Source organism: Mustela erminea, chromosome 2 (genome assembly GCF_009829155.1).
Source record: "Mustela erminea isolate mMusErm1 chromosome 2, mMusErm1.Pri, whole genome shotgun sequence".
Classification (NCBI taxonomy): Eukaryota; Metazoa; Chordata; class Mammalia; order Carnivora; family Mustelidae; genus Mustela; species Mustela erminea.
Genome location: NC_045615.1, coordinates 10,804,953 through 10,819,646, shown reverse-complemented (window position 1 = coordinate 10,819,646; position 14,694 = coordinate 10,804,953). Strand labels below are relative to the sequence as shown.

General features: G+C 36.6%; 1 pseudogene; it reads right to left on the bottom strand.

Moving 5' to 3' along the window:
- Positions 1-343: 343 nt before the first annotated feature.
- Positions 344-14,694, bottom strand: part of LOC116584123 — a 36,738-nt pseudogene continuing 22,387 nt past the window's right edge.

Here is a 14,694-nt window from a genome sequence, read left to right as displayed (position 1 = left end):
GGGATCATGACCTGGACCAAAGGCAGAGGCTTAACCCACTGAGCCACCCAGACACGCCCTTATTCCTTTAAAGCAAATAAAAAATTTGGCCTTTGATCATGATTTGTACTTGAGTCTCTTGGCTTATAAAATGAGCCGGTAAATCAACAAAAGCCAGATGTCTCTGAATTTTAATGTTCAAATAGAATCTTTAGAATTAAAGCATATGTAGCATTTTTTGACATATGATTTGATAGTCTAATCAAATTAATATCTAAGCATTTTTCTAGGGGGTTTGGAAAGGAGTTAGCAAAATGTGAGATGCAAGCTCAGGAGTTGGAGTATGGTTCTGAAAAAATGTATTTTAAATGTCTCTGAATGTAAGGAAGGTCGATTGGGTCAGAATAGAGTAGCAGTCGCCCTCGGGTACGTCAGGCGGCACGCACACAATTTCCACATGTGCGTCATAGACACTGATTGCGTTTCCCGGTGGAGGTGCAGACAGCATCCTTACCCAGAAGAGGGCATTCAGCTCTCCCACCTTATGGTAATTTCTGCAAAGAAGACACCACTGTTTGCTCGCCTTTCTTTTTCTTCGGGCCACATTTGTGTCAGGAGAGCTCAGTGACCGCCTCTCCCCCACAGCCCTGACAGGTCTCCAGAGGCGAAATCCCTTAGTTTTCTTCTGTTGGATAAAGACCAAAAGGAGAGCTGCTTTTTAACTTTGTTCTTTGCTAACCAAGGAAGGCGCAAGACAGACCGTACTTTTGATTACTGATGCGAGTCTACTGTGGTCATCAAATATTATACAATAAACTGTTTACATAGCAGCCCTTTTTACAGGTTTTAAATCTTCGCAAGCTGCCAGTTTCTGACGTTGAGTCCGCCAGCTGGCAGACAGAGAGGTGCTTGTGTGCTAGTTGATTGAGGTAATTAACAGCCCAAACTGTCAGAAGGCGACAGCAGGCAAAAAGTTCTTGCCCCGGGGTCACAGCTGGACTCCAACCACTTGCTCCTGATTTACCATTAAAAGTAATAATGGAAGTAATATTGGTATTAAATTATAAAATCAAGGGTCAAACTAAAATTCTGGTTTGTACCACACATTCACCAGCAGCAAATTAGCGATTTAGTCTTGCAGAGACTCTGCGGTTCTAAATGACCCCCAGCGGGGGAGGGTGTGGGAATCAGCAAATTCCATTTGGGCAACAGAATGTGGAGTTTGATACACTTAAAGAAGCAAAATGGTATCTTTCACTTCTATTTCTTTCCATAAATACAGTCATTGATGGGATATAGTTTAATGTTTAAGAAAATAACACTCCCCCCCCATATTAACAGATCATGCTTAGAGCAGGTCTGTTTGTTTATGATATAGTATTTAGGATTTTTAAAAATATATATTTATTTATTTGGAAGAGAGAGAGAGTGGGAGGTGGGGAGGGCAGAGAGAGAGACTCTTAAGCAGATCACACTGAGCACTGAGCAAGGAGCTGAGGTGGGGCCGCATCTCCTGACCCTGAGATCATGACTTGAATGGAAAGATGCTTAACCCACTGAAGGACCCAGAAGCCCCTAGAATTTAGTTTTTATTGTGGTATGTTTGACTGAGTGCAGATATTAGATGAAAAGCATCAGAGTATCCTCACCCTTAATTTTGCTTTGCAGTTCACATTGAGCAACATTTTATTCACAGTGTTATATTTTCCTAAGGTGAGCCTAGGTAAGAGGTGGGTTGGTAGGGAAAGAGAGAGAGAGATGCACAGATAGAGACCCAGACTGGTAGATTCAGATACATATCCTAAGCATATTTTTTTAAAGTGCAGTATTTAGGGTATAATCATTATTATGAGAGGCTTCTCAAAATTTTAAGAGAAAAATGCAGGGGTCTTGCTATTTTGAGTGAAAGCTTAACTTCCGAAATTTGATTATACCTTTCTAGCAAAGATCACCTTTGATGTCACAAGAGAAATAAGCTATTAAAACTTCATGGAAACATTTTCTTTCACATATCCGTGAATTCCAAGGCATTGTGCACCATTGAGAATTTATGACTCATCTGAAAAACAATTGTTAGACTTGTTTATTTATAAAATCAATGAAAATAACTTTTAAAATTTCTCAAAAAAATTACATAAATATGAAAATGTAACTTTTCTGAAAATGAGTCATCCAGTGTGCTCAGTGGCAGTCGAAGAGATTTTAAAATGTATTTACAAACATACGGGCTCCTTTGTTTCATCTTTCGTCTGAGACATGTGGGAGACTGAACATAGAAATGCAGAAGAAGAAACCTAACATGTTCCCTTTAGTTTCCTTATCTTTGGCACCTGAATAAAGTAAAGTGCTAAGCTCAATCAAATGAGCAAGACTTTTTAAAATCTAATTGTTTACTACATTTTATAACACTGTGCTAAGAACTGTAGCGAGAAAAATAACTTTAAGATATGGTTTCTGGGGGTGCCTGGTGGCTCAGTCGGTTGAGCATCTGACCTTGATTTCGCCTCAGGTTATGATCTCAGGGTCCTGGCATCGAACCCTGCCTCAGGCTCTGCTCTCAGCCAGGAGCCTCGTTAGGATTCTTTCTTTTCTTCTGTGTCTCCCTCTGCTTGGCTTTCTATCTCTCTAAAAAAAAAAAAAAAAAAGAAAAAAAAAGAAAAAAAATCTCAAAAAAAGAAAAAAAAATGTGGTTTCTACTGTTTAAGAAGTTCAGTGTCCAGGTGAGAATAGAAAGAATAAAACCATAAAAATGAACAAGAATGTAATAATCTAATATGTGCCACAAGGCTTGTTGGATGAAAACTTATGTAAGAAAAGACCCAGAGATTGATAAGCTAAGTTTGCCTGGAGTGGATAGCCATGAATTTCTGAGTGTGAATTTTAATCTACAGACATTGATAAGCTATTAAAAGTTTTTCTTTTCTTTTCTTTTTTTTTTTTAAGATTTTATTTATTTATTTGACATAGAGAGACACAGTGAGAGAGGAAACACAAGCAGGGGAGTGGGAGAGGGAGAAGCAGGCTTCCCATTGAGCAGGGATCCTGATGCAGGGCTCAATCCCAGGATCCTGGGATCATACCTGAGTTGAGGGCAGACACTTAACGACTGAGTCACCCCCGTGCCTCTGAAAGTTTTTCAAAAAGGGAGTGCAGTGATAAAATTTTTAGAAATTAATTTTATTGTCAAGTGCAGAGCAGATTTTATTGAGCAACAATAGGAGGTAGAGAAATGGTCAGAAAGCTTTAATGACAGTTGTGAAGAAAGGAGATGAAAAGATAAAGATATATATAGAAATATATATATTTAATTATATATTTATATATATCTACACAAAATGTAGGGTCATTTTTTTTTTTATTATTAATTAACATATAATGTATTATTTGCTTTAGGGGTACAGGTCTGTGAATCCTTACAATTCACAGCACTCATCATAACACATACCCTCCCCAATGCCCATCGTCAAGCCACCCCATCCCTCCCAGCCCCCTTCCTCCAGCAAACTTCAGTTTGTTTTCTGAGATTAAGAGCCTCTTATGGTTTGTCTCCCTCCCTGGTCCCATATTGTTTCATTTTCCCCTCCTTTCCCCTCATGACGCCCTGCCCTGCCTCTTAAATCCCTCATATCAGAGAGATCATATGATAGTTCTCTTTCTCTGATTGACTTATTTCACTTAGCATAATACCCTCCAGTTCCATCCATGTCATTGCAATTGGCAAGATTTTGGTTGTTTGATGCTGCATAGTATTCCAGTGTGTGTGCGTGCGTGCATGTGTGTGTGTGTGTGTGTGTATCACATCTTCTTTATCCATTCATCAGTTGATGGACATTTAGGCTCTTTACATAGTTTGGTTATTGTGGACATTGCTGCTATAAACATTCGGGTGCCCGTCCTCCTTTGGATCCGTACCTTTGTATCTTTAGGATAGATACCCAGTAGTGCTATTGCTGGGTTGTAGGGTAGCTCTATTTTCAACTTTTTGAATAACCTCCATACTGTTCTCCAGAGCAGCTGCACCAGTTTGTATTCCCACCAACACTGTAGGAGGGTTCCCTTTTCTCTGCATCCTTGCCAACACCTATCCTATTCTGATGGATTAATTTTGACCATTCTGACTGGTATTAGGTGATATCTCACTGTGGTTGTGATTTGTATCTTCCTGATGTTGAGTAATGTTGAACACTTTTTTATGTGCCTGTTGGCCATTTGGATGTCTTCTTGCCAAAATGTCTGTTCATGTCTTCTGCCCATTTCTTGATTAGATTATTTGCTCTTTGGGTGTTGAGTTTGATAAGTTCTTTATAGATCTTGGATACTAGCCCTTCATCTGACATGTTGTTTGCAAATATCTCCTCTCATTCTTTTGGTTGTCTTTGGTTTTGTTGACTGTTTATTTTGCTGTGCAAAAGATTTGATCTTGATGAAGTCCTAATAGTTCATTTTTGCCCTTGCTTCCCTCGCCTTTGGTGATGTTTCTAGGAAGAAGCTCCCTTCCCATTGAGCAGGGAGCCTGATGCAGCTGAGGTCGAAGAGGTTGCTGCCTGTGTTTTCCTTAAATTTTGATGGATTCTTGTCTCACATTGAGGTCTTTCATCCATTTGGAGTCTATTTTCATGTGTGGTGTAAAGAAATGTCTGGTTTAATTCTTATGCATGTGACTGTCCAATTTTCCCAACAGCATTTGTTGAAGAGGCTTTTTTTCCTTTGGACATTCTTTCCTGCTTTGTCAAAGATTAGTTGACCATAGAGTTGAGAATCTATTTCTAGGCTCTCTATTCTGTTCCCTTGATCTATGTGCCTGTTTTTGTGCCAGTACCATACTGTTTTGATGATTACAGCTTTGTAATAGAGCTTAAGTCTGGAATTGTGATGCCACAAACTTTGGTTTTCTTTTTCAACATTCCTCTGGCTATTCAGGGTCTTTTCTGGGTCCATATAAATTTCAGGATTATTTGTTCCATTTCATTGAAAAAAACTTGATGGGATTGCATTTAATGTGTAGATTGCTCTGGGTAGCATAGACATTTTCACAATATTTGTTCTTCTGCTCCAGGAACATGGAACTTTTTTCAATTTCTTTGTCTTCCTCAATTTCTTTCATGAGTACTTTATAGTTTTCTGAGTACAGATTCTTTGCCTCTTTGGTTAGATTTATTCCTATGTATCTTGTGGTTTGGGTGCCATTGTCAATGGGATCGACTCCTCAATTTCTTTTTCTTCTGTCTTGTTGTTGGTATATAGAAATGCAACTGATTTCTGTGCATTGATTTTATATCCTGACACTTTACTGAATTCCTTTATGAGTTCTAGCAGTTTTGGAGTGGAGTCTTTTGGGTTTTCCACATAAAGTTTCATATCATCTGGAAAGAATGAGAGTTTGATGACTTCTTTGCTGATCTGGATGCCTTTTATTTATTTCTTTTCTTTTCTTTTTTTTTTCTTTGCCTGATTGCTGAGGCTAGGACTTCTAGTACTATGTTGAATACCAGTGGTGAAAGTGGACAGCCCTGCTGTATTTCTGACCTTAGGGGAAGAGGTCTCAGGCTCCCCATTGAGAATGATATTCACTGTGGGTTTTTCATAGATGGTTTTGATGATATTGAGGTATGTACCTTCCATGCCTACACTGTGAAGAGTTTTGATCAAGAAAGTATTCTGTATTTTGTCAAATGCTTTTCAGTATCTATTGAGAATATCATATGGTTCTTGTTCTTTCTTTTATTAATATATTGTATCACATTGATGGATTTGTGGATGTTGAACCAACTGTGCAGCCCAGGAATAAATTCCACTTGATTGTGGTGGATAATCCTTTTAATGTATTGTTGGATCCTGTTGGCTAGTATTTTGGTGAGAATTTTTGCATCCATCTTCATCAGGGATATTGGTCTGTAATTCTCCTTTTTGATGGGGTCTTTGTCTGGTTTGGGGATCAAGGTGATGCTGGCCTCATAAAATGAGTTTGGAGGTTTTCTTTCTCTTTCTATTTTTTGGAACAGTTTCAGGAGAGTAGGTATTAATTCTTCCTTATATGTTTGTTAGAATTCTCCTGGGAAGCCATGTGGCTCTGGGCTTTTGTTTTTTGGGAGATTTTTGATGACTGCTTCAATCTCCTTACTGGTTATGGGTCTGTTTCGGTTTTCTTTGTCTTCCTGGTTCAGTTTTGGTAGTTTATATGTCTTTAGGAGAGCATCCATTTCTTCCAGATTGTCAAATTTGTTGGCATATTGTTGTTCATAATATGTTTTTAAAAAAAATTTTAGACTTTTTAAAAAAAGATTTTATTTATTTATTTGACAGACAGAGATCACAAGTAGGCAGAGAAATAGGCAGAGAAAGAGAAAGGGAAGCAGGCTCTCTGCCGAGCAAAGAGCCTGATGCAGGGCTCAATCCCAGGACCCTGAGATCCTGACCTGAGCTGAAGACAGAGAGAGGCTTAATTCACTGAGCCACCCAGGCGCCCCTGTAATATGTTCTTATAATTGTTTGTATTTCTTTGGTGTTGGTTGTGATCTCTCCTCCTTCATCCATGATTTTATTAATTTGGGTCCTTTCTCTTTTCTTTTGATAAGTCTGGCCAGGGTTTTATCAATCATCTTAATTCTTTCAAAAAACCTAGTTTCATTGAACTGTTCTGCTGTTCTTTTGGTTTCTAGTTCATTGATATCTGCTCTGATCTTTATTATTTCTCTTCTCCTTCTGGTTTTAGGCTTTATTTGCTGTTCTATCTCCAGCTCTTTTAGGTGTAGGGTTAGATTATATATTTGAGAACTTTCTTGTTTCTTACTTTCCTCTCAGGACTGCTTTTGCTGTATCCCAAAGATTTTGAGCAGTTGTGTTTTTATTTTTATTTGCTCCTATGAGTTTTTTAAATTCTTCTTTAATTTCCTGGCTAACCCATTAATTCTTATGGTGTTCTTTAGCCTCCATGTATTTGGGTTCTTTCCCACTTTCTTCGCGTGGCTGAGTTCTAGTTTCAAAGCATTGTGGTCTGAAAATATGCAAGGAATGATCCCAATTTTTTGGTATTTGAGACCTAATTTGTGACCCAGGATGTGATCTCTTCTGGAGAATGTTCCATGCACTAGAGAAGAATGTGTATTCTGTTGCTTTGCAATGGAATGTTCTGAATATATCTGTTATGTCCATCTGGTCCAGTGTGTCATTTGAAAGTCTTTATTTCCTTGTTGATCTTTTGCTTAGATCTTTTGCTTTTGCTTAGATCTTTTGCTCAGTTAAAGTCCCTTACTATTATTTATTATTGTTGATTGTTTCTTTTATTTTGTTATTAATTGGTTTATATAATTGGCTGCTCCCATATTAGGGACATAAATATTTAAAATTTTTAGATCTTCTTATTGAATAACACTTTAAGTATGATATAGTGTCCTTCCTCATTTCTTATTACAGTCTTTGGCTTAAAATTTAATATATCTGATACAAGGATCACTATCCCTGCTTTGTTTTGATGTCCATTATCATGATAAATTATTTTCACCCCTCACTTTAAATCTAGAGGTGTTTTGCGGTCTAAAATGAGTTTCTAGTAAACAGCATATCGATGGGTCTTGTTTTTTTTATCCATTCTGATACCCTGTGCCTTTTGATTGGGGAATTTAGCACATTTACATTCAGGGTAACTATTGAAAGATATGAATTTAGTGCCATTGTATTGCCTGTATGGTGAGTGTTACTGTATCTTGTCTCTGTTCCCTTCTGGTCTGTTACTTTTAGAATCTCTCTTTGCTTAGAGGACCCCTTTTAATATTTCCTGTAGGGCTGGCTTGGTGTTTGCAAATTCTTTTAGTTTGTGTTTGTCCTGGAAGCTTTTTATCTCTCCTTCTATTTTCGGTGACAGCCTAGCTGGATATAGTATTCTTGGCGGCATACTTTCCTCATTTAGTGCTGTGATTATATCATGCCAGCACTTTCTGGCCTGCCAGGTCTCTGTGGATAAGTCTGCTACCAATCTAGTATTTCTACCATTGTATGTTACAAACCTCTTGTCCTGAGTCACTTTTAGAACTTTCTCTTTGTCACTGAGACTTGTAAGTTTTACTAGCAGATGACGGGGTGTTGAACTCTTTCTATTGATTTTGATGGGGTTTCTCTATGCCTCCTGGGTTTTGATGTTTGTTCCCTTCCCCAAATTAAGGAAGTCCTCTGCTATAATTTGCTCCAATATACCTTCTGTCCCCCCTCTCTATTTCAATATTATTCTAATATTGTTTCATCTTATGGTATTTCTTATCTCTTAAATTCTCCCCTTGTGGCCAAGTAGTTCTTTGTCTCTCTTTTTTCTCAGCTTCTTTATTCTCCATCATTTTGTCTTCTATATCACTAATTCTCTCTACTGCCTCATTTATCCTAGCAGTAACTGCCTCCATTTTTTATTGCATCTCATTAATAGCTTTTTTGATTTCAATGTGGTTAAATTTTAATTCTTTTTTAAAAAAAGATTTTATTTATTTATTTGAGAGAGAGAGAGCAAGAGAGGGGAGAAGGTCAGAGGGAGAAGCAGACTCCCACTGGAGCGGGAGCCCGATGTGGGACTCGATCCTGGGTCTCCAGGATCATGACCTGAGCCAAAGGCTTAACCAACTGAGCCACCCAGATGCCCAGATTTTAGTTCTTTTATTTCTCCAGAAAGGGATTTTATTTCTCCTGAAAGGTATTCTCTAGTATTTTCCATGCTTTTTTAAAAGCCCAGCTAGCACCTTGATAATCATCAACCTGAACTCTAGTTCTGACATCTTAATAATGTCCATATTGATTAAGTCCCTAGCCATCAGTACTGCTTCTCGTTCTCTTGTTCTTTTTTTTTTGAAGTGAGGTTTTTTTGCCTTGTCATTTTATCCAGAGTAGAATAGATGACTGAGAGAACAGAATAGTAAAAGGGTAGCAAACCCCCAGAAAAATATACACTAACCAAATCAGAAGAGACCTAAAACCAGGGTTAGAAGAAAGGAAAAATATATATATATGTGTGTGTGTGTGTGCATTTGTGTGTGTGTGTATATATATATATCCAAAATGAAGTGTGTGGCTCTGTTCTATTCACCAGTCTAAATATATAATATATATATATTTATATTTATATTTATATATTCTAATATAATTATAATTATATTATATTATTAACATATATTATATATAATATTATATTTATAATAGTATTATATATATTATTAAGCACTGTATATTAAACATTGTATATTTTATATAATATTATATATAGTTTTATAATATAATAATATAAAAATAAAAATAAATATAAATATATGTATATTATGTATTATATATTTAGACTGGTGAATAAAACAGAGCCACACAACACACACACACACACAACCATATATAACATATATATAATATATATTATATATTTATATATAATATTTATAATATTTATATATTTATATAATTTTATATTTATTTTAATATCCTATATTTCATATTTATTTTATATTTAATTATATAGTATTTATTCATATATTATATTATATTTTATTTTATATTTAAATTATATTTTAAATTCATATAATTTTTATATTATTATATCATGATATTATATAATATATTATATATAATATAATATTAATTAATATGTTAATTGATATCTATTATAACATAAAATAAAATTACTCAACAATAATTAATTAGTATATTAATAAATATATATAATATAATATTGTTATAGTATATTATATATAATATTATAAATAATATTATAAATATTATATATATATATATATATATATATATATATATATATATACATTTAGACTGATGAGTAGAACAGAGCCACACACTTCATTTTGGTCTGTTAGAAGAAACTGCCTCTCAAAATTTTGAAGGAAGAAAAACATGTATACAAAAATAAGGGTAAATGTGATGGAGGGATGGAACATGAATGAAAAGATGAAAAATTAAAAAAGATTTTTTAAAAGGTATTGATAAGATAAAATAGTTAAAAAGGTTAAAAGAGGAAAGAGGAAAAACTAAAAAAATAGAATAAGAAGAAAATAAAATAAAATAAATGTAACTTTGAAAGAAAAGGATCATGGGGGAAAAGCCATGAATTCTATGTGCTGTATTCCCCGAACTCTGAAGTTTTGCAGTTCTTATTGATCGGTGAACTTGGTCTTGATTGGATGTTCTTGTTGATCTCCTGGGGGAGGGGCCTGTTGCAGTGATTCATAAATTTCTTTGCCTGAGATGGAATTGCATCGCCCTTGCCGGGTGTCAGACTAAGTAATCTGCTTGGGTTTGGTCTCCGTAGCTTTTGTTCCCTGAATGCTTTCTGTACAGCTTTGGAGGATGAGAATGAAAATGACAGCTTCTCAACCCCCTGCCCTGGAGGAGCGGAGAGCTCCGGTCCCCACTCTTCAATTCACTTTCAGAGAAAAGCAGTTAATCCCTCCTGTCTCCCTGGTCTCTGGCTGCACTTATGCTCACCTGGTCTGTGACTGAGCATTTCTATCTGTGGCACACAGTGCCGTTTGGAGTCTCAAACCCAGGAGATTCCCGCAGCATGCTCTGGCCTGCTACCCCTGCGGGAAGAAGGTAAGTCTCCCCAGATCTGCTACTTGTGGGATCCCTGCTTGAAGAGCAGTGACCCAACCCTCCTGGGGATCACAGCCTATGGTAACCATGAGCTGAGAGCCCACACCTTAGCTCTGTCTCTATAGCCTGCTTCCCCATTCCAACACCTGGGAGTTCTGCCACACTCAGACACCCCCAGTCTTACTGTGACCCCAAGGAACCTGAGACCACATGTCCCCACAAAGGCTCCACCCCCCACTTAGGCTCTGAAGTCACATCCCTCAGTGGAGCCAACTTCTAAAAGTTCCAATTTTGGGCTCTGCTGCTCTACCACTTGCTGATAGCTGGCCCCTCTGAGGTCTCTCTTTCCATATACCTTCTCAGATTCACTTCTCCACACATCCACCTTCCAGAAAGTGGTCGCTTTTCTACTCATAGAATTGCTGCTATTCTTCTCTTCAATCTCCTGTTGACTTTGTAGGTGTTCAGAATTGTTCAATAACTATCTAGCTGAATTCCTGGGACCTGACAAAATTCACATCTCCTCCTCCTCCACCATCTTGCTTCTCCCTCTCCTCATTCATTAATTGTTTTCTATTTCTTTTTGGCAATTTACTTCTTTTTTTTTTTTTCAATTAGAGGTTTTAAAGAAACCTCTAAGCTTTTGAAGATATTTTATTGCCATTCTAGCAAAAAATTGGAAACCTACCACTGAGCCCCATCCAGGAAAAAACATTGGCTCTAAGGAAACTCAAAGGTGTGGGCCTGGTCTGCCAAGGTCTACAAGGTCTTGGTTTAGGTGACTGCTAGAAGGCAAGCCTGATGTGTGTGAAATGGTTGAGAACCATTCCGATACAACTAACAAAAGTTGTGATTTAGGAAGCTCAGTGTGTAATTCAGAAGACTCTGCCCAAATACAGCGAAGTCTCCATGAAACAAAACATACTAGATAAAATTCCTAGCCTTTTATAGAACCTAGAATATAGTAATTTCAATCCAAAGTGAAGATTAGAACATTGATGAAGACTTTTCTTAGAAATTATAATACTGATAAACAAATATTGGCATTCAATTAGCCTAAACTTTCAAATGTTTAAATCTTCTTTCTCCCAAGAACTTCAAAAAGCTTTTTCACTATGGAAATTTTTACACACACAAAAATAGGGAGAACAGTAGAATGAATCTCATGTACCCATTATATAGCTTCAATAGTTACCATTGTCAATCTTATTTATCCCTCAATTTTTGTGGGAATTTTTTTTTTAATTTTTAAAAATCAAGCCTTAAACATCATATCTTTCATCTGAAAATTCTTCAGACAGGAAAAATGCTCTGTTCTTTCATTTTACTTATCAGTCACTTTATTTTATTTATTTATTTATTTATTTATTTATTTATTTGACAGAAAGAGCACAAGTAGGCAGAGTGGTAAGCAGGTGGAGAAGGAGAGAGGGCTTGATCCTAGGACCCTGGGATCATGACTTGAGCCAAAGGCAGACAATTAACTGACTGAGCCATCCAGGTGTCTCATTTACTTATCAATTTTTAAAACACATCTTAAGGATAATAAATCTTTGCCTATGATTTAAGTAGGATTTTTAAAACATATTATGGTTTTTAATTTGTTAATGTTTTCATTTTTGTCATGTGACATATGTGTGTGCTTAAAATAATCATTCTTTCCCTTTTGTTGTTTCTTAGGCTATAAAGGAATTTACCCCTTTTTTTCCCCCTATTACTTGTATGGTTTCATATCCTACATTTGGACCTGATTAGTTTGGAATTTATTCTGTGAAAAAAAAATCCATTCTTAAGTATTTGTATATGATTATTCACTGAACAATGGGGATCCTTTTGTTGAGTCCTTCACCCTCAGTTTCATCCAACTTTGTGGGACCCTTATTTCTGCCACTTGTCTCCACTTAGTATATTTTGTTGGTCACAATGCCATAAGACTTGATTATGCAGGTCCCATATTAAGTAACTGGAATACAGAGAGGAATAGCTGTAGTTCTTATAATCGATGTGGGGATATAGACAATTAGACAAGCAACTGTGATATGAAGTATCAGGTCCCACAGTATTAGTTACTCTGTGAGTACATAGACAGACTCAACCTAGACCAGAGTGGGTGTGGGTGAGGAAAAGGTTCCAGAAGAATGTTCAATCTCACTATTTTTTTTAAAGATTTTATTTATTTATTTAAGAGAGAGAGAGAGAAAGAGCCCACATATGAGCATGAATTGGGAGAGGGACAGAGGGACAAGAAAGCTCCCTGCTGAGCATGGAGACTGATGCAGGGCTCCATTCTAAGACCCTAAGATCATGACCTTAGCCAAGACCGGGGGCACTGCGTGGGCCAATGCTTTAACCCACTGGCCCATTCAGTGCCCCTGGTCTCACTAATTTTTAAGGATAAAGTGGAGATCCATTAGGGAAAGTTGTATTGAGGTTGTAGGGAAAGGACTCTCGATTCCAACAAAAGGAAGCAGCTCATATAAAGACAGAACCAGAGACAGAATGGTACCTTCAGAGAATTACCAGCACTTTCTTTTAACTGTAGAAAACACAAGACTAGAGACATAGCAGCTTATTTTTATGGAGTGTGTACTGTGTACCAGCCATTGGACTAAGGACTTTATCAGCATCATTTCTTTTAATCCCCACAAATGTGGCAATGTGACAGTACTATTATATTCATTATTTTGCAGGATGTGAAATTGAGAACAGGAGAATTGAAGTAACTTCCTAGAATCACAGAGCTAGGTTGTGGTAGAGCCAGGATTCAAATTCACATTGTTTGGATCCAGGGCCCAAATTCTTAATGGCTCCACTGCTCTATCTTAGAGAATCTGGTGGCCACCAAATGGTCTTCAGCAAAAGGGTGTATTTAACTTTTTAGAGGTCCTTCTGGAGGAGAATGTGTTAGACAGGTTTTGTGGAGGTCTATGCAAGTTGTGCAAGCTCTATGTGGAGCTTAATGCAAGTTGGATGAGAAATAATAGTTCTAGAGTTGACCTGAGTGGGGAGGATGTAATGGGAAGATATAGGGATGAAGATATTATATAGGTGGGATTTACTTTCTCACTGGATGTGGAAAGGAAAACAGGAAAAATGGACTTGGGCTTGGGCAGCTGAGTGGATAGTGGTTAATCACTGAATTAAGTAATTTATCAATTACTGAATAAACCAACTCATAATAATTTATAGAAAAATCCACAACATACAATTTGAGGTATCTTGATGAAATATATGGTCAATATGATTATTTGGACAGCAGTTGGGAACCAACATAGTTTAATTATTTAGTACATAACTTTTTCAAGTAATGAGTTTTATTTTGGCCTGAAATATTTTCACCAACAGTGTTACTTACTAATAAGACATGTGGGCAATGACCAAACATGACCAAACACAGATGCCGATGCCTACTAGAATTCCACAGCCTGCTGAATTGTCTTTCATAAGGCTAATCTCTTAAAGCATTTTTGGTTTATATCCTCTATAATAACTTTCCCTGGAGGATATCTGGTGAGAGATTATTGGGGATTATTTTTATAGAATTAGAATTGCCCAATATTTTCTTAATGTATTGTTGGCAAACATGTCAAAATAAAAATCAGCTTTTACAAATAAGCCAAAGAGGCAGTTTTTTATTTAAAAACTCAGCTTTTTAGACACCATTTATTGGATCTTACCAAGTACGGTATTTCTTAGAACATACTTTTCTCTGAACATTCCTGCCTTCTTGACTAGTTCAGATTTTTGTAATTTGCTCCTTATTAGGCTTCTTGAGAAAATGTAGTGGGTAAAGAAGATAACTGTCCATCTGTTTAATGTGCTTTCATATAGAGCAGTAGCTCTAAACAGTTCTCAAATAAGACTTCTTGCTGAAAATTTAAAAAAAAAAAAAAAAAAGACTTCTTGGGCAGCTGGGTGGCTCAGTGGGTTTAAGCCTCTGACTTCAGCTTGGGTCATGATCCCAGGGTGTTGTGATCCAGTCCCATATCAGGCTCTCTGCTCGGCAGGGAGCCTGCTTCCTCTTCTCTCTCTCTCTGCCTGCCTCTGTCTACTTGTGATCTCTATCTGTCAAATTAATAAATAAAATCTTTAAAATAAGACTTCTTTATATTACTTTTTATATGTTCTAGGCATTGCAAGTTTTTT